This window comes from Phacochoerus africanus, chromosome 7, assembly GCF_016906955.1.
Source record: "Phacochoerus africanus isolate WHEZ1 chromosome 7, ROS_Pafr_v1, whole genome shotgun sequence".
Lineage (NCBI taxonomy): Eukaryota > Metazoa > Chordata > Mammalia > Artiodactyla > Suidae > Phacochoerus > Phacochoerus africanus.
The window spans coordinates 56650667-56671123 of NC_062550.1; the positions used below are offsets into that span (position 1 = coordinate 56650667).

Genomic DNA, 20457 nt, shown 5'->3' on the forward strand with positions numbered 1-20457 from the left:
CAAAGAAAAACAATCACTATCTCCTGGAAAGAAATGTGGCAGGTATTTTAAGTATTTATGCTTGAGGAGAAGTAGATTCATTACTACTGGCTTTGGAGCTTAAGGTGAACTCTGTTAGATGACTAAAGATGGCATCAGAGGATCAAGTCAGGAGTTCTTTTTAATTCCAGAAGTAGACAATCTCATGAAAGCAAACTGCTGATATACAATTGGGAAGAACAATTAATTACACAGTACCAAATGAACTAATGAGAGGATATGTATGGTTAAGTCTATTTTGTTCAGAATATTGTTGATATTTTCAATAGGTATATGAAGTATTCTTCTACCACTAACTCTCTATTATTTAGGTTATGGTATGGCAAATGAAAAAAAAATTCTTTAAATGGTATCTTTTTTTCTATAAGAAATCTGTAAAGCTGATTTTCACATCTTTTTTTTTCTTTTACCTAAAGTTTTAATTTCAGTGGCAACATAGTTATTTTCATAGGTTCATAGGAAGCACTCTTTTTTAAATTGGGATACCACCACAAATCAATTGATCAGCCAAGACCATGTATGGGGTATCCTATCTGAGAATAAGTTAAATTTAATCAGAACTATAAGCCCACCAAAGAACAAGGGTTGTAATTCAGGTCTGGAATCTACATGCATAGAGTGCTCCAGGAAACCAGTTTTATACATCCTGTGGATTAGAAGACCCCATTTTAATCAATTAATTACAAGATCAATTAATTCCTCATTGGTCAGAGCCCTTTAGCCAATTTCCTGAACCTTGAAAAAATAGAATCCACATGTACATAGATACTGCAGATGTCACCCTAAGGAGATAACTTGCCTTTTTTCTTTTCCTACTCTCAGAGGAGAAGAACAAGTAAGAGTTGCTTAAAACTCGACCCAACCAAAAATTGAATGTGTAATCAAGAATAATCTCTGGAGTTTATTTTAGGATCACTAGGAGAGACTGTCATAAGGAAACATTGTCTAACAGGCCCACCCAGGATTATCTGATTTTGGACCTTTGTTCTACTTTACTTGTGTGGATTAGAGGATTTTACTACTTTCTAAGGCCATATAGGATGTTATTCATTTTTTTTATATGTTTTCACAGTCCTTTCCCACTATTCTTTTATTTATTCACTATAAATACTTCTGTTTCTTCTAAACTTTTTTTGGAAAGAGCTTTATCCCTCTTATTTGCTCACTAATGTGTTAAATAAATCCTTTATGTGTGTTCATTTTCATAAGGAAAGTCATGTGTTTAACCTTTAAAAACTATACTTTGACAGAATTTAATGGTTAAAACAGTAATATATAACCTGATTTATATGTATTATACATTTAAATGTAATATAAACATACTTATGTATTTGATGTGTATGTTCTTTAATAAATACAAATCATCTATATACCTGTCTATGTGAGTGTTCCTGTGGAGTATTCTGATGTATTGGGTTTAACCTATTCATGAGCTAAAAATAAAGCAAAGTATTTCATTTTGTCTCTAGGACTTTAGTTTGGTAATTCACCTGGCTTTACTTTTTATGGCTATAAACATGTTGTATTTTTCAGTGTTGGTGCTGAAAAGATTCCCTACATGTAATTTGTTCAATTTATAAAGTGCACTAAAAAATGAGATATCCCTCCTGAAGCTCTTTCAAAGATTGCAGTATTTTTGGTGTCCTAGATAACATTGAAATAACTAGTAGTTATCTTATACAATTAATTGCGTGTAAGACCTAGCTATTACCATTATAACCCCTGTTACCAATAGCCCTTAAAAAATTTTAAGTATAACTTATAAAGGTCATTTTGCATACTTGTTCTTTAGCTTTTAATTTAAATTTTAAAAAATTGATCTGTTATTTGATTACACTGTTAATTTTACACACTTAAACTTAGTAAGAATTTTATTTTTGTAATGATAGCATAGTGATTAATCGCTTTGAAGAATTTTTTACTACTTTAAAATTATATTTTGGGTTTACGTGATCTGAAAAAAAGGTACTAATAAAGGTAGGAAATCTCTTAAAGAAAACAAAGTATTGCATAATTTTAACTGAGGATGGGAGTTTAGAGGAAATCCAAGTGTCAAGAACTTTAAATTTCACATCTAAATCCAATCTTTGGTTATTAAAATTCATTGACTCAGAGAAGTCTGGCAGGATGCACAGAAATTTCCCTCTCAGTTTAGGAGGGCTGTCCTAAGAATAGGTCTGGCTTTAGAGAGATCAATTTAGAATTAAAAATGAATCATTGGCTCTTGACAAAATCTTTCAAAAAAAAAAGTCAAATAGCTTAAACATGTATGTTTATGTATGAATGTTTTTTATTTATTTCTTTTTCTTAAAGAACCACACCTGGAACATATGGAAGTTCTCAGGCTAGCAGTCAAATTGCAGCTGCAGCTGCTGGCCTACGCCACAGCCACAGTAACACCACTCTCAAGCCCCATCTATGACCTACATCAAAGCTTGCAGCAATGCTGGATCCTTAACCCACTGAGTGAGGCCAGGTATTGAACCCACAACCTCATGGATACTAGTTGGTTTTCTAACCCACTGAGCCACAACAGGAACTCCTATATGTTTTAAAAGGAATGCTAATGAGCTAAAAAGTGAATTTATCATAAATACTTGATGAATTTTTCCAACTTGGATTTTGTTTAAAAGGAAAATACATTGTAAAGTAGTTAAAGTTTTTCATGAAATTTAAAAGTAGAGTTTCCAAAGCAATCTTGAGAAAGAGGAACAGAGCTAGAGGTATCACCCTCCCTGGTTTCAGACAATAGTACAAAGATGAAGTAATTAAAACAGTATGGTACTGGCACAAAAACAAACATATAGATCAGTGGAATGGAACAGAGAGCCCAGAAAGAGACCCACACACTATGGTCAAGTAATCTACAACAAAGGAGGCAAGAATATACAATAGGGAAAAGACAGTCTCTTCAGTAAGTGGCACTGGGAAACTGGATAGCTACAGGCAAAAGAATGAAATTAGAACATTTTCTCATGCCACATTCAAAAATAAACTAAACATGGATTAAAGACCCAAATGTTAAGACCAGAAACCATAAAATTCCTAGTATAAAACATAGGCAGAACACTTTGACATAAATTATAGCAGCATTTTTTTTTTGATCTGTCTCCTAAGGCAAAGGAAACAAAAACAAAAATAACAAATGGGGCCTAATTAAACCTACAACCTTCTGCCCATCAAAGGAAACCAACAAAATGAAATGGCAGCCAACTGAAAGGGAAAATATTTGCAAATGATATTACCAATAGGGGATTAATAACAAAAAATATATAAACAGCTCATATAACTCAATACCAAAAAGAAAGCCAATTTAAAGATAGCCAGAATAACTGAATAGACATCTTTCCAAGGAAGACATACAGATGGCCAGTAGGCACATGAAAAGATGCTCATCATTAATCAGAGAAATACAAATCAAAACCACAGTGAGCAATCACCTTACATCTGTTAAAACAGCTATCATCAAAAAGACTACAAACAACAAACATTAGTGAGGATGTGGAGAAAAGGGAATACTTTTTTTTTGTCTTTTCAGGACTGCACCTGTGGTGCATTGAGGCTTCCAGGCTAGGGGTTTATTTAGAGCTGCAGCTGCCTGTCTACACCACAGCCACAGCAATGCTGGATCCGAGCTGCATCTGAGACCCATACCACAGGTCGCGGCAAAACCAGATCCCTGACCCACTGAGCGACCCCAGGGATTGAACCGGCATCCTCATAGATACTAGTCAGATTCGTTTCCCCTGCGCCACAACAGGAACTCCAAGGGAACTCTTGTACACAGTTGGTAGGAATGTAAATTGCTGTAACCATTATGGAAGACAGTGTGAAGGTTTCTCAAAACACTAAAAATAGAACACTATATGATCCAGCTATTCTACTGCTGGGTATATATCCTAAGAAAACAAAAGTACTGTGTCCATCAACCAATGAACGGATAAAGGATATGCAGTACACATTTATACACCACACACACACACACACACACACACACACAGAGGAATATTACTCAGCCATTAAAACGAATGAAGATTTGCCATTTGCAAACAACACGGATGGACTTGCTGAGTATTAAGCCTAGTGGAATAAGTCAGAGAAAGGCAAATACTGTATACTATTGCTAATCTATGGAATCTAAAAAATAAAAAGAATGAATGTTAAGAAAACAGAAACAGACTCACAGATGTAGAGAACAAACTAGGGGTTACCAGTGGGGAGAAGAAGGGACGGGGAACAAGATAGAAATATGGGATTAAGAGGTTTAAAACCACTATGTATAAAATAAATAAGCCACAAAGATATCTTGTATAGCACAGGATATATAGCCAATATTTTATGATAATTTTAAAGGGAAAAAATATGAAAAATTTTGAGTCACTATGCTGTACATCTGAAACTAATATTGTACATCAACTGTATTTCAATGAAAAAAAGCAACTGCTTTGAAACAAAAGTTTTAAATCATTTTCATATGTTTATTCTGTTTATCAATCAACTTTGGTTTTCCATTTATACTCTCTGTATTCACGCATTAAATATTAATAACAAGTTCTAAATAATTATGTGACATGAAATGTGTCCTTCGTAGCCACTTTGGGAAGTTAGATATATTTTTGAAATAAAAAAGGATAAAAGTTGGAGCAGAAAGAGTATTTTGCAAAGGTATATTTAACTGGGATTTAGCTGTATAGTCCTAGAAGTCACTTTTACCCATCTTCTTTCTATAAATAAAAAAAAAACTGAGTTAAAGGTTTAAGGTTCTCTATAGGAATTTGAGGAATATAGGAATTGCCATAGGAATTTGATTAGAACTTTCTATGGTCCCTAAAGAGAAAGGGATGATTTGGGTCTTTTTTCTTCAGTTGTCACATTCTGTTAATGAGAACACCAGATCATATCATATGTACCTTGCTTTTAAGAAACACACAGCAAAAATGTAGCTAACCAGCTCAGAAATATAGGAAGGAATCTTCTAGGCTCCTCATTACTTAGATTAGCAATCAGCAAGCAGATAGATCCTACATTGATTGCTGTAGATTGCAATACCCACTTGTTTTTTCTTCCAAATCTGTCATGCTTACTACATTCTCTGCATGCATTCAATATAGTTTAAAATTACAACCCTAGAAAAATAAAAATGTTAAAAAAGTTTTTGTAGTGTATGTGTTTTGAGATAGTTAAGGACATAAAATTTATTAACTGTTTAATAAAAATTCATCTTTTATGTCTAGTTTCTTTTTACTGAACTATAGTCAATTTAAAATGTGTTAGTTTCAGATGTACAGTAAAGTGATTCAATTATGCATACATACAAATTTTTTCAGATTCTTTTCCTTTATAGGTTATTACAAAATATTGATTGTAATTCCATGTGGTTATCTATTTTATATATAGTAGTATGTATATGCTAATCCCAAACTCCTCATTTATCTCTCCTCCATCCCCTTTGGTCACCATAATCTGTTCTCTATGATTTAGGGTCCAGTTCTGTTTTGTATATAAGCTCGCTTGTATCATTTTTTTTTTTTTAGATTCCACATATAAGCAATAATACAGAAGTCTAGTATTTTTCTAATTCTGCTCAGACTGTCATAACAAAATACCACAGACCGGGTGATATAAACAACAGAAACATATTTATTACCATTTGTGGAGGCTGGAAAGTCCAAGATCCTGGTGCCAGCAAGGTAGGTTTTATTCTGAGGCCTCCTCTGTTGGTCTGCAGGTGGTCACTCGCTCTACGCCACCTGACATCTTCCTGTATGCGGGAGGAGGAGAGAGAGAACTCAGCCCTCTCTTCCTCTTCTTATAAGGACATCAGTCCTATTGGATGATGGCCCCACCCTTACACCACATTTAACCTTAATTACCTCCTTAAAGGATCCATCTCAAAGTACCATCACATGGGGAGTTAGGGCTTCAATATACAAATTTGGGGTGGACACAAACATTCAGTCCACAAAAGTTTTTTTCATTAGATACATTGTATTGCCAGTATTCATTAATTAAAAGAGACATTCTGTTTTGCATGGATATTACTTAGCAGGTTATAAGAGAATGCTCTGTAGAAAAGTATCTTTAGGCTAATCTGTGGGGAATTCTCAAGTATAAATCTAATAGCAGCAAAACTTCTGCTATGGAATCCAAAACTCCTGTATTCAAATCCAAGTGTTTACACCCCCAAAAATGTTGATATGTCATATCTCCCACTCTCGCTAATCCAATACTCTTGGGTTGCACCACGCATGCCTTCATGTCCTTAGGTTGCCCAGCATTGAGACTGGACAAAGAGCCCAAAGACAGCCATAGAGACATCAACAGTTTATCAGATGGAGGACCTTACAGAGTGTCCTGGAGTGACACCCCACTGTGTGCAGCAGGAAGTGGGCAGATCATAACAACCATCTTCCTACTCAGGTGAGAAGTGTACCATTTATACGGGGAATTGACATCAGGTGGTTTCATCAGTTATTGGGGCTAATTAAACCTTATAATTAAGAGGACTGGAGTCAGGTGAGTGAAGCAGGGACTGTGGGACAAGGGATCTACAGAGAGCAAGAGAACAGCCTAACCAGACCAATACCAATACCTACCGGTTTTATTTATTTAATGTCATATACTTTTAGAAAAGACATCAACAGTTGTTGTACTAAGTTATCTGAGTGAGAGGAAAATCATTCTTTTAAAAAAATGTGTTCAATATCTAGACATAAAGATACAATAAAAGAGATTCTCTCCTTGGCTTGTCTCTCCCTTCACACTCTATATAAACTCACTGTTTCTTCCCCACATTTTCTTTTTTTGATTTTTAGGGCCGCACTTACAGCATATGGAGGTTCCCAGGCTAGGGGTCAAATCGGAGCTACAGCTGCCAGCCTACGACACAGTCACAACAACGTGGGTTCTGTGACCTACACCACAGCTCACGCAATGCCGGATCCTTAACCCACTGAGCGAGGCCAGGGATCGAACCCGCAACCTCATGTTTCCTAGTTGGATTCATTTCCCCTGTGCTACTATGGGCGGGAACTTCCCTCCCCACATTTTCAATCTGAATTTGACCAACATTTAGACTCAACTGAGGTATTAGATTCACAGTGAAGGAAGGAGTATTAGTCAAGATTCAACCAGAAAAGCAGAACCAGAAGGAGTAGGAGATTATGTTTAGAACCAAATTTATATTTATGGCTATTTGCCTATGTAATTGTGGAAGTCTGTTGGAAGAAAGAGTCAGGAGCTAGCAGGAGCCCAGAGGAAGGAGCCAACACTTGTCCACAGGTGGGAGCATATGTTAAAGAACTTCCAATCAATTAATTCAGACCCACACAGGATAACTCCTGCTCAATTAATTTAACTGATTAGAGTCTTTAATCACAGATGCAAAATTCCTTTTCAGAAGAACCTAGGTTTAGCATTTGATTGAATAACCAGGAGCAGATGTGTGTATGCTAAAACATGGCTTTAGCTCCTGACTCTTCCACTTATATGCATGTAAATTTAAGCTGGTTATTAAAACTCTGATTTTCAATTTCCATAACTGTGAACAAGATCTGTATCATACAATTGCTGTGAAGATTAAAAACTTAACACAAATAATTATTACTGTTATTAATTTAGAGTTTTAAAAGAAATATGTTAACTAATTTAATTTTTATTGTTATCCTGAATAACATAATTAATATCCTCTTCCCTATTTTTTTTTTTGGTGTGCCCATGACATGCAAAAGTTCTCAGGCCAGGGATTGAACCCACACCACAGCAGTGACCAGAGCCACAGCAGTGACAGTATTGGATCCTTAACCCACTACACTGCCAGGAAACTCTATTATCCTTTTTCCTATTGAAGATAGGAAAATATAGAAATTATATAGCAATAAAATACTAATGAATATATAGAAATAAAAGTCAATAATTGCCACAAAAGCATTAAAAAAACATATTCATAAAATATAGAACTTGAGCAACTATTTATTAAGTACCTAAAACCTAGGTTCATAGCAAATAATTTTTAATTCCAGAAACTACTGAATTCAGTAGTTCAGATTTTCAGAAATGTCATGTAAGCTGTATACTTACAATATATTCAGAATGATTTCAAGTATGCCCTCTCCCTTTGATGCTTTTATTCTTTATTTGCTACTATTGTAAACATGTCAGTTTCACTTACAGAATCAGAGAAACAGTAGATTTGATGTCATGAAAATCATAGTTTCAATGAAAACGTTAGTTTAGTACCAGGTTTTCCCAGGGAGGCAGTAGCTAAGGAACAAGCCACCTCTACAACCCTTCCCCCAGCCTCCCTCCAACACACAAAGGTACATACAGTTTTATTAATGTCTTAAAATATTATGCCTGATGCCTGGCTTCATATGCAGAAATATGAACAACCACATTTAAAACAGCCAAAGTCTATCTCATTATAAGATAAAAGAAGTACAGTACAGCAGGGACATGAGACCATAGTGAGAAAAATATTGTAGAGAATATATTTTCTCTTTAGGAAGAACATGTTAATTTGCTTTTGTCTGAGTGGCTTGAATGTTAAGAGCTAAGAGGGAAGTGGGTTCCCAAGGGTAATAATTCATATTTTTTAAACTAAATATTCTATGACATCTGTGACTGAACTGCTGACTAAATCAGATTAAGTTTGCCATCTAGAATAACTCAAAAAACTTGATAAAATAAAAACAATAAATAGTGGCATCAGAGAGCAACCAAGACAGCCAAAAACATAAAGGGCCCAGCTCCTAGGTAACTGGGAAGGCATTAAGAAGGCATTAAGCTTGTTTTTACTAGCGCCTTCTTCCGTCGGCATATCTGCTGGTAAACTAACAATGCAAGAATGGTCAAACAGAGTATGCCATGGAGCTGGCAGTAGTCTCACTGACTTGAGGAGATAAAAACTGCATTCAGGGCCACCAAAGCAGCTAGGACCGTAGAGACCAATGTCTTGAAGGAAGGTGAACCAGAGATGTGAGTTCTGAATGCAATTTTTCCTCAGTGTCTCACTGATTTCTAAGTTCCCCATGATTTGATCAAGAGGTCAAGATGCCAAGCAGAAAGCAGCTGGTAAGAAGCTAAAATATTAAGCATAGATCAGAAGTCTCAAAGTCCGGAATTCCCGTGTTGTGGGGCAGTGGAAACAAATCTGATTAGGAACCATGAGGTTGTGGGTTCCATCCCTGGCCTCGCTCAGTGGGTTAGAGATCCAGTGTTGCTATGGCTGTGGTATAGGCCGGCAGTAGCTCCAATTCAACCCCTAGCCTGGGAACCTCCATATGCCTTTGGTGCCACCCTAAAAAGCAAAAACAAACAAACAAACAAACAAAAAAAACAAACAAAAAAAGAAGTCTCAAAGTCCTGAGGAGAGGTGGAATTCCCACTGTGGCCCAACAGTATTGGCGGCACCTCTGGAGCTCTGGGTTGCATGTTCGATCCCAGGCTTGGCACAGTCGGTTAAGGATCAGGTGTCACAGTAGGTCTCATCTATGGCTTGGATCTGATCCCTGGCCCAGGAACTCTGTATGCCCATGGAGAGGCCAAAAATGAAACACACACACAAACTAAAGTCCTAGGGAGACAAACCCTAGAGTTTAGTGGCTGTAAAGGAAGAAGGGAATGGTTCCAAAAATGTTCAAGAAAAAAACCCCTAAAACTAAGGTTTCTATCTAAGGTTTCTATTAAGACCCTTGAGAAGTTCTGCTTTGTGAGTAAAGAGTAAACCAGAAATAAATCAATAGTCAAAACTCCTGAAACCAAGGTGTTGTGGCTTGTGAATATACTTCACAGACCCCCATTTCAAGGGAGTTTCATTGACCAAGGACCCAGATGCTACAGATCCCCATGGTTACAATTCCTACCAGCATCCCAGCCAATGACTGAGCTCTGCAGGGCTTCTGAGACAGGCTCCTTCCTGGTAGATTTGGAACTCTTCTGACAGCTGACTTGGCTCATGAACAGTAGTCCCCCCTCATCTGTGGTTGCACTCTTCACGGTTTTTGGTACCTGTGCTCAACATCAGCCTGAAAATGTTACATGGAAAACTCTGGAAATAAACAAGTCATAAGTTTTAAATTGTATGCCCTTTTAATTGAATAGCATGATGAAATATAGCACAGTCTTTTTCTCTGCCACCCAGGATGGGAATTATCACTTTGTCAAGTGTATCCTATGTGTTAGTCACTTAATGGCCCTCTTGGTTAGTGGGTCATTGTCACAGTATTGCAGTGTTTGTGTTCAAGTCACCTTTATTTTACCTAATGATGGCCCCCAAAGCACAAGAGCAGTGATGCTGGTAATTTGGAAATGCCAAACAGAAGCTGAAAAGCCTTTCCTTCAAGTGAAAAGGTGAAAGTTTTCTAGTTAAAGAAAGAAAAAAAATGCACGTGGAGGTTGCTAAGATCTACGATAAGAGCAAATCTTCAATCTGTAAAGCTGTAAAGAAAGAATAAGAAATCTGTGTTAGTTTGCTGTTGTACCACAAATTGCAAAAGTTATGGCCACAATGTATAAGTGCTTAAGATGGAAAAGGCGATAAATGTGTACAATAACATATTTTGAGAGACCACATTCACATAACTTTTGTTACAGTATATTGTTATATTTATTCCATTTTATTATTAGTTGTTGTTAATCTCTTACTGTGCCTAATTTATAAATTAAACTTTATCATAGGTATATACAGAAAGGAAGAAATGTAGTATTTGTAGGGCTCCTTACTAGCCATGGTTTTAGGCATCCACCGAGGGTCTTGGAACATATCCTTCCTGGATAAGAGGGGCTACTGTACTCACCGACAGTTTTGCTGAAACTTCTTAGACTGCAGGGCACTCTAGGATTCTCTACCCAAACTTCCTTCCCTCTGTCCTTTACTTATAATCTGACTTGTACATGATCCACCTGCTCACTTAGTCCCTCCATGGCCTTTGCCCACGTTGTCTCATAGGTGTTCCCCCCCTGGTGTAATTCTTGCACGTTTATTCTTCTCTTGGTGTTTGCTACTTGGAGTATCTTGACTAACACAAATGGTACTGGGGGTATCCTGTGGAAACAGGCAGTGAGAGGAGGATGAGGAGAACTGCTCACTGGCTACACACCCAGCAGGTAAAGAGGACACCAATCCAGCTGACTGAGAGCACAGATCATTCTTCGCCCCAGACTGCAGCTCAGTTGCCAGATTTTACTGGAGGGGACCCGGGAAGATGTTTTATTGGAAAAGGATGTTGTAGCAAGTTGATGAGGCAGGTATAGAAAAGCATGGAAGGGGCAGGGAAGAGAATACCTAAAAACACAGCAGAGGCAGTTGGGTTTTGCTAAGTGATACTAACAACCCTGCAGAAAGACTAAAGCCTCATAAGCAGTTGGAACTAAAGATGAGAGCCAGAGAAGCCTTCTGTTGGGCTGGGTGGCTTACACTGAGCCCCCATCACCTGTGTTGAGAGGGCCACATGGTTGAGTGACAGGCTGAAGACTTACTTGGTGTTGAAGCACTCCAAACACATGTGAAAACTCAGGCAAAGCCATCCTGATACGTGAAGGTCACAGCCCTGGTGGATAAAACCTGAGATCCTGAACCATGAGATGGAAACATCTGGATGGATTCCCCCAAGGGAAGGACTCTGCAACTCCCCCTGAGCCCTTCAGAAGTAGCCTGTCTGTCCCTTGCAAGAGCCAGCACTTCTGCTATGCTAAAAGGTATGGCTGAATCTTCTCCACTATCAGGTGACTCCCTCAGGATTTTCCCCCCCTTCCTCCTCTCTTGATTGCTAGGCTGATAATTGGGTTAATTCCCAGTATAAATTGGCAGGGGACGTGCTAGGCCTCAGAAAGGAGGAAAACATTATATATGTAAAAAATGGCAAGAATTAGCCCTGTGAGCACTCCTGATTGGATTCTGATGGGGCTTGATCAAGGGTGCTAGAATGTAAGACTAGACAGCAAGGATTGATTTACTCAGGTGTACTTGAGACAATGGGACTTCATGGCCTCCCAAGGACCCCTGCAAATGTGGCAAACTCGCTGCTGAGCTCTTAAAGTCAGGAAAACAAGATGGAAAACTCATGGCAAAGTAGAAACGCCTGAATTGCCCTGGCCTATACCATAGGAAGGACAAGGATGTATGACATAAAACCAGAGACCCATTAAAGGATAATGTTCCAGGAGGAGGTCCAGAGAACCACACCAAGGCCATCAGTCACATGCTGGTATGAGGGCCAAGAGCATCACTGTAAAGTTCAGAGGTACATCCCCTCTGCCAGTTAGGAATGACGATAGGAGAGGTGGTCACAGAGCCGGGTGCATGAATAGCCATAGCAATAATGTTTGGGCCCCATCACGATAATAAAGACCAGGTGGAGGGATTTCCCATCATGGCTCAGCAGTAAAGAATCTGACTAGTATCCATGAAGATGTGAGTTTAATCCCTGGCCTCGCTCAGTGGGTGAAGGATCCAGCATTGCTGTGAGCTGTGGTGTAAGTCACAGACATGGCTCAGATCCCAAGTTGTTGTGGCTGCGGCATAGGCCAGCAGCTACAGCTTGGATTTGACCCCTAGCCTGGGAACTTCCATGTCCTGTGGGTGTGGCCCTAAAGAAGAAAAAAAAAAAAAAAAGACCAGGTGGAAAGGCTTTACTGCAATAAGCTGAGAGGCTGTCATTACCATGATGACCTGAAAGGTCAGAGGATGAGCTGAGGAGCTAAGCAGACTTGGCTCAAAGGGAACTCTCTAGATGGTGGATAGAGTATGGTGTCCTCATGAAAAAGATAAACAGGCAGCCCACAGAAGTTCTGTTCAAAACCAATCACAACAATAACAAAAGAGCAAGAATGGGAGGATAGGAAGATGAGGGAAAATATCACAATTCCTTGCTTGACTATCAGATCTGAGAGAGTCTTCAGGTTTGGAACCCACTGGCCAGGTCCCAGGGACCCCTGAAAGGAAGGACCCTATGATGCTGTTGGAAGTGTGTGCTGGGGAAATTCCCTCAGACCTTTCCTAAATGGACCTGTGGCTATTTGCTTTGGCAACTGTTCACCCCCAAAGTAGGGAAACAGCAGACGTTTCAAGAACCATTGGACACTAACAGCAGTTAGGTTGCTGTCTCAACCCTACACATCTCCAGAACACAACAATTGCCTTAAGGAGAGTATCAGTCACATGATTGGTACTTTAAGTCAAGTACATGTTGCACACAACCTCTTAGTCTTTCCATTGTCTATTTCTTTAGCATCCTCTGACATTGTCAAACAGGTCTTCAGGTTATCTGGCTTTCCTAGTTGTTCTTAAAAAGCATCCTGGTCTATCACATATCACTCCATCCCATTTAGAATGAAGTTTCATTTAGCATTTTAGCATCTTCTGGAAGAATGTAATTCTTCTATTCTTTTTGTCAACAAGCATTTACTTAATGGTTATGGGAGCACAGTATAAAATCAGAGTCAGGAAAAAGCTTAAAAATCCACCGCCTAGAAAAAGAGAAACATTTGGCCTTTATTGATAGCATGTAATAAACCTTCCAGGCACTCCATAACCCCCATCGCCTCCTTCCCCAATTCAAGTACTCACAACCATATCCCTCTAATTTTCTTTAAGATCATCAGGTTTAATCCCTTTATTCTATTATTGTTATTTTTATCAGTCACAAGAAGCCCTTGATTCCTAGGTTATCACCATCTCTGGGACCCCAGACCTATGTGGCTCTGTATATCTCCTAATCTACCCTCATCTTTTGTCATCCAATTCCTGGAACCATTCTGCAAACCCTCTGGATTAAAGCATCAGTCACCTGGAAAACATCCTGTGTCTTCAAATATGGCAGTGAGGTTTCCCTTCACTTCATTCACTTCCCTAAACCCCCAGATTCGAATCTCACCTCATCAGAATATGCAACTGAATACCTCCTTATTCCAGTCACCCCAGTCCTCTCTGATTACTGCCCCATTTCTTCACTTTTACTGAAATATAACATTGTATTTTATTTTTGCCTTCCATTCCTCTCTTCTAGTATCTATTTAACCCAATACAATCAGGTTTTAGGGCCTTGTCTGTCCACTGAAACAGCGTTTGTCCAGGTCAGGAATAATCTCTCATTGTTAAAGCTTTTAATCAGTTCTCTTGCCATGATTGTGAAGCAACATTTGGTATTAGTTGTTCCATGACGGTTAAGCAATGTTTGGCATCATGGCTCAATCTTCTTCAAACACTTTTTAAAAAATTGTTACTTATTTATTTATTTATTTGCTTTAAAAAAAAAAACAAAACTTTTTTTCTTAGGGCTGCACCCTTGGCATATGGAAGTTCCCAGGCTAGGGGTCAAATCAGAGCTGTAGCTGCCAGCCTACGCCACAGCCACAGCAATGCAGTATCCAAGCTGCATCTGTGACGTACACCACAGCTTATGGCAATACCAGATCCTTAACCCACTGAGCGAGGCCAGAGATCAAACCCTCATCCTCATGGATACCAGTCGGATTCGTTTCTGCTGTGCCACAGTGGGAACTCCCATAAACACTTTTATCACTTGGCTTTGGGATAACAAATTCTCCATCTTCTCCCCCTATTTCACCGAGTGCTCTTTCTCAGGGTTTGAGAGTTTTTATTGTTGTTACTTTTCTTTCCTCTCTTTTTCCCCTCTCTTGTCCCTATTTCCCTCAGCCCCTGGCAATCATTTCTCTACTATTTCTATGAATTTGACTTAAAAAATAATTTCTCATGTAAGTGATACCATGCAGTATTTATAGCTCTCTGTCTGGATTATTTAACTAGCATAATGCTTTCAAGATTCCTCTAGCTTGTTGCGAATGACAAGATTTCCTCCTTTCTCATAGCTGAATAATATTCCATTCAAAAATGATTTTTCCCACCCTACTAAGTATCTACATCTCTCCCATCTTCTTTATACCTTTAGTCAAATATCATCTTATGTATGAGACCTCCCATAGCACTGTATTTAAAACTGCTATCGCACACACATACACACACACAAACACTCTGTAAGTTGCTTTTATCTTTTTTCATTGTTGCCATCCCCAATTGACATAACATATTTTTTGTTGACTCTTTCTTTTTTAAAAAAAAATGTAAATTTTTTTCTTGTTTTCTTTTTAGGGCTGCACCTGTAGCACATGGAAGTTCCCAGGTTAAGAGTCGAATCAGAGACTTAGCTGCCAGCCTACACCACAACCACAACCACAGCAACATCAGATCTGAGCCACATCTGCGACCTATGCAAAGCTGGATCCTTAACCCACTGATTGAGGCCAGGGATCAAATCTGCATCCTCAGGGACACTGCATTGGTACTGAACCATTTGAGACACAAGGGGGATTTTCTCTTTCTCTTTCTACACTATAATGTATAGTGGAAGAGGAAAGAATTTTTCTCTATTTTTTTTACTGCTGCATCTCTAGTAGTTAGGACCATGATTAACAACTTGTAGACATTCAAGGGATATAAGGCCATTTTGAGGGTATCCAAAGAAAGACCCAACACTGGAAGTCTAGTGGAATTTTCAGTGTATAGATGAATTTAGTATGGTGTGCATAGTCAAACTAAAAATATTTCTCAGGGAGTTCCCATGGTGGTGCAGAAGATAAGAATCTAACTAGTATTCATTAGCATGCAGGTTCAATCCCTGGCCTCACTCAATGGGTTGGGAATCTGGCATTTCTGTGAGCTCTGGTGTAGGTCACAGACTTGGTTCAGATCCTGAGTTGCTGTGGCTGTGGCCTATGGTGGTAGCTGCAGCTCTGATTTGATCCCTAGCCTTGGAACTTCCATATGCCACGGGTGTGGCCCTAAAGCAAAAAAAATAAATAAATAAAATAAAAAAAATAAAAAAATTGCTAGTTGTTGAGGATATAGGGTTTCTGCTGTCAGAAAACATAACTGCATTTTTTTCTCCACCATGTGCAGAAGTCCCTCTTACCTACAGCTTTACTAATGTCATGTAAAGTTAGGTGGTTATTTGTGGAAATTCTGATACATACGTCATGGACCTTAACTGCTTTGGGCATTATCCCAAAATAAACACTCAAAAACGGACAGTGTGATCTAATGTCAATGACCCTGTCTTTCAATACAGAAGCCTAAATTCTAATTCCTACAAATGTAATTAACACTTGGAGCAGGTCAGAAGTCTCTTTCTCAGTTTCTTACTCTGTACGAAAAAGTAATCTCTATTAAATGCAAAAGATTGTTGTGAGGGTAAAATAATAGTTAAAAATGTTTTTGAAAACTTAATGTACTACTACTTAAAGATGTGATAAAATTATTAACTCAATTGGGAAGCAAAGCTGTGTGATGAGACAAAGACCAAGCTTTAGAAGGAGATAGGCATGGAGTCAAACCCTAGCCCTGAGACAAGGCAGAAAATGGAAATAATGCTATTTAATTTACAAAATCAAGGTGGGAATTAAAATTGATGTATTTAAAAAGTCTAGCACCTAATGCAGGATGATGCACAGAACTCTTTTTATTTACTGCGATATTTTGGCACGTGACCATTAGAATTGTTACTTTCTTCCATTTTTAAAAAATATACCTCAGTTTTTGAATCTGTAGAATGGGGAAAATATATTGTAAGGGGCTTTTTCAAAAGGCTTCCTGAGAAGTCCAGCATTAATTACAGATTGTGAACTCTGTGCAAAAGTTCCTATTGTCACATCCTTGAGGGCAGCAGTGTGACATTCTTTATTAGATTTCTACCTGGTCAATTCTGAAGAGAGAGACAGAAAAATCACATTCAGGAAAAGTTCTTCAGGGAAGGACACCAGAGGAAAATAAGAATAATGAGGTAATACAAATGGTAAAGTAAAACAGGCAAAGGACCAAGAAATTCCTTGCAAAGGGAGACTGGAGACAATCAGCTCTCACCTACCTACAGCTTCCAGCTCCTTTCAAACAGCCCGAGACAAAGAACATTCTTCTCCGGCGATTTTTGAAAGTCAAAGCCAAACAATCCCCCTCACTTGCAGTGCGGTTAAAGGACATCCCTTCACTGTTCACGGCTGGCCTCAGACCACTGGCTCTACTGACATCATTCTAGTCATATGATGGAGATGTTGACAGTTTGCAGAGACTTCAGTCCAATTCCACAGTAATCCAGGGTCAAGGTTATTCTCCTAAGCAAATGCAAGTGAAATAATGGAATGGTCAATTCATTTTATCACAGTTGGGTTGTACAGGCTTTGTGCCTTCACCTAGGGTTCCCAGAACAAGAAGTGTTCTCTCTCCTCTCTCCCCTTAAGAACTTTTGGTATTTTGAAATGAAAAAAACTAAGCTTTATATTACAACAGCTCCTGTTTTGGCACACTCTGAAGCTGTGTTCTGATGCCCTCAATCAACAGCCTCTATCCTAACAGTTCTTTATCCATTCTAGCTGGCCTGAAACCAATTCTCTTTCTTGACCTCTCATTTAATGCTTTAGAAACAAAATGATACTTTATGAACCAATTAACAAATTCGGTTGTATTTTCTACCACAGAATTATATTGATTTCATGGGACTTCACCTAAAAAACCAATTTGTGGGGATTTAGGTCACCTTTTGATAATTTAACCTACAAAAGACTAACGACATTTTATTGTCTGGTCAAATCTGAACATTCAAGAGTATAACAAAGAGTTATATTATTCTATACCACAAGATGAAAAGGTGATTGATTGTTGTAAGACTGGAATTTTATTACTGCTGCTCAAAGGTATATGATTACCATGAAACAGTGCTACAAATAGAATCATAATAGCTGTTATTTATGTCTATAGATATCTATATTTATTTTGAATATTACTGCAAAAAGATAGCCCTTCTCCACTCAAGGCACTAAATCTTGCACAGTTTACTAGCACAAGAAATGGAAACTTTTGATGGCACACATAGAATTCGGTATTTATAATGTTCAAAAGGTAAGTTTAATATTTAAATTGGGTTTTGTTTTAGGCCTGGCTATCATTTTCGGGTTTGTCTCTATGCTAGTCATTTGCTGCAGCTCAGATTCTTCCTTGTTTTTCAGTGGTTAATTCTGAGTTAAACAAAAAGTTTTCTTTTCTCTCCTCCATCTCTCACCCAGGTTTTCTCAAGCTCATTAATTTTGTGGCCCAGGTGACTTTTGATTAATCTTTTCCTCATAGTCTTGGCTTGCTTCATCTAGTTACCATATTTAAAATCTGTATTATAGACACTAGGTCAAGATAAAGTTTTCTAAAAGTAGTGCTGATGACATACTCTCTCACTAGCACAGAAGGGCTGTGGTTTTCCACCCAGCACAGAGGCACAAGAAACAAGGATCCTTTCCTGCGCTGGTTCCAAAAAGAAGGTCTGAGGCTCTCAGGGTTTCCTTGTCTCTCTGTGATCACACACATATTGCTAATGGCCCAAGGCACTCATACACGTCCGGGAGCTCTCCAGCCTTCTCTTGAACTAATTCCTTCCAGAGCATCTGTTCAAGTGTGACTCATCACTTTACAAAGCCACTGCCTCCCCGCACTCCTGCTGCCAAATGCAGAGGGCATGTCTTTCCCATTGGATTCCTGCCATTTCTTTCATACATTTGACGTAATCCTCTTCCCCATTGTTTCTGTGCATCAGCTTGTACAAAATTACAGACAAAAAAAAAAAGTAGAGCAGAACCTAAAAACCTACAAAATGACTCTGCTGAGATTCCTTCAGTTATCCTGGGGTGTCCTTTGGCCGTGAAAATCTCTGCCAGTTTGAAGAGGGACTTTTATTTCTGTTTATTGGCATGTTTGTTTTCGGTGGGAGAGTGGGATGTTCTAAGGCTTCATATGATTTAGAAAAGTAAGGGAGATAAGACATAAAAAATATATATTTAGACATGATTAAGAAGTAAAAAAAATTTAAATAAAAGAATTGGACATATTTAGTCAAATTTACCATCTGAGCAGACACTAGACCTTACTAGAGATTTCGTGGCAACAGAAATATTCATCATATCCTGTCTCTGCCTGGACTTTCCTCCATTAATTATCCCTTCTCTTCTCAGTACTGTCAACCTTTTCCTTTCCACTGGCATCTTTCCCTTAGTCTATAAACATGCTCAAGTCTCTCCCATCTTTGAAACGAATACTTCCTCAACTCTGTCTGCACTCTAGCTACTGAACCTTCTCCTTAAAAATATTTTTTTTAACTTAAAAAAATTATTTTTTCTTTTTAGGGCCACACTTGGGGTATATAGAAGTTCCCTGGCTAGGGATCAAATCAGAGCTGCAGCTGTAGGTCTACACCACAGCCACAGCAACTTGGGATCCGAGCCACATCTGTGAAGTATGCTGCAGCTCAATGTGGGAGCCTTAACCCACTGAGCGAGGCCAGGGATTGAACCTGCATCCTCATGGATACTAATTGGGTATCCACTAGTTGAGCCACAAAAGGAACTCTCTAAAAATAGTTTTTAAATAGCCCATCTTATAGAACAAGTGACCTACGTACACTGTTTTTACTTCCTAATATTGTCATTTCCCCTTATTGATTACAATCCCTCCCATCCCTACATAATTGCTATTCCAAAGGGAGTGTCTATTTTGCTAATTCCAATTTTATTATTCAGTACTCTTGGAGACAAGTGAATGAAAACTCAATTCCAGGTGAGTTAAGCCAAAAGAAAATTTGTTTATTTTTAGTCTTTATTTGTCTTTTTTTAGGGCCGCACTCACAGCATATGGTGGTTCCCAGGCTAGAAGTAGAATCAGAGTAGTAGCTGCTGGACTATGCCACAGCCACAGCCACAGCAGATCCAAGTCTTCATTGATACTAGTCAGATTTGTTTCCACTGAGCCATGATGGGAACTCTCAAGAAATTTATTTTTCTTATTGTGGTTATTATATTACCTAGCTCCTTTACCGAAAAAAAATTCGTAGTTACAGCTGACTTCATTCAAGCCCAGTTGAACTAGGGCTTACCATTACTTTCTTGACTCTGCTATCCTTGAATTTAGCTTTACTTCTTGACTAGTTCATGCTACATGGTGGCAAAAGATGACAAAGATTTCTAGGTTCACATTCTCATTGCTCTACATCTATCAGAAAAAGATTGTTTGACCTTATCTCCCATGTAAGTCTCAAAGTTAACTGGTCAACTCAGAATGAGTTACATACCCACTGCAGTCCCAGGGGCTGCAACATTCTGATTAAGGCTTGTGTCATGTATTCTTTGGAATCAAGTATAGTTTTGAATTTTAACTCTAATAGTGCTTATTGCTAGTAGTAATGTAACTACCCCTACCATGTCATATACTTCACAGCTAACACCTGTTCTTTATAATAACTATACAAATTACACATTAAATATTTTGAAGATGATAGGTATTTGAAGAACTTGAGTCATTGGCCCAACTCTTTTTTTTTAATAGTTATTTCCCCAATACAGTTTTTTTCCTACTGTACAGCATGGTAACCC

General features: G+C 38.3%; 1 long non-coding RNA gene and 1 other non-coding gene across 2 annotated transcripts; one reads left to right on the top strand and one right to left on the bottom strand.

Moving 5' to 3' along the window:
* Window positions 1-2115: 2115 nt before the first annotated feature.
* On the top strand, window positions 2116-2236 carry LOC125131881 (small Cajal body-specific RNA 11). The gene has a single exon (XR_007136060.1). It is a non-coding gene; the product is annotated as a small Cajal body-specific RNA 11 (non-coding RNA).
* Window positions 2237-5695: 3459 nt separating this feature from the next.
* Window positions 5696-17021, bottom strand: LOC125130569 (uncharacterized). Its single transcript, XR_007135739.1, has 3 exons — window positions 16920-17021; window positions 9903-10087; window positions 5696-5800 (listed from the first exon to the last, which is right to left on the bottom strand). It is a non-coding gene; the product is annotated as an uncharacterized LOC125130569 (long non-coding RNA).
* Between the last annotated feature and the right edge of the window lie 3436 nt (window positions 17022-20457).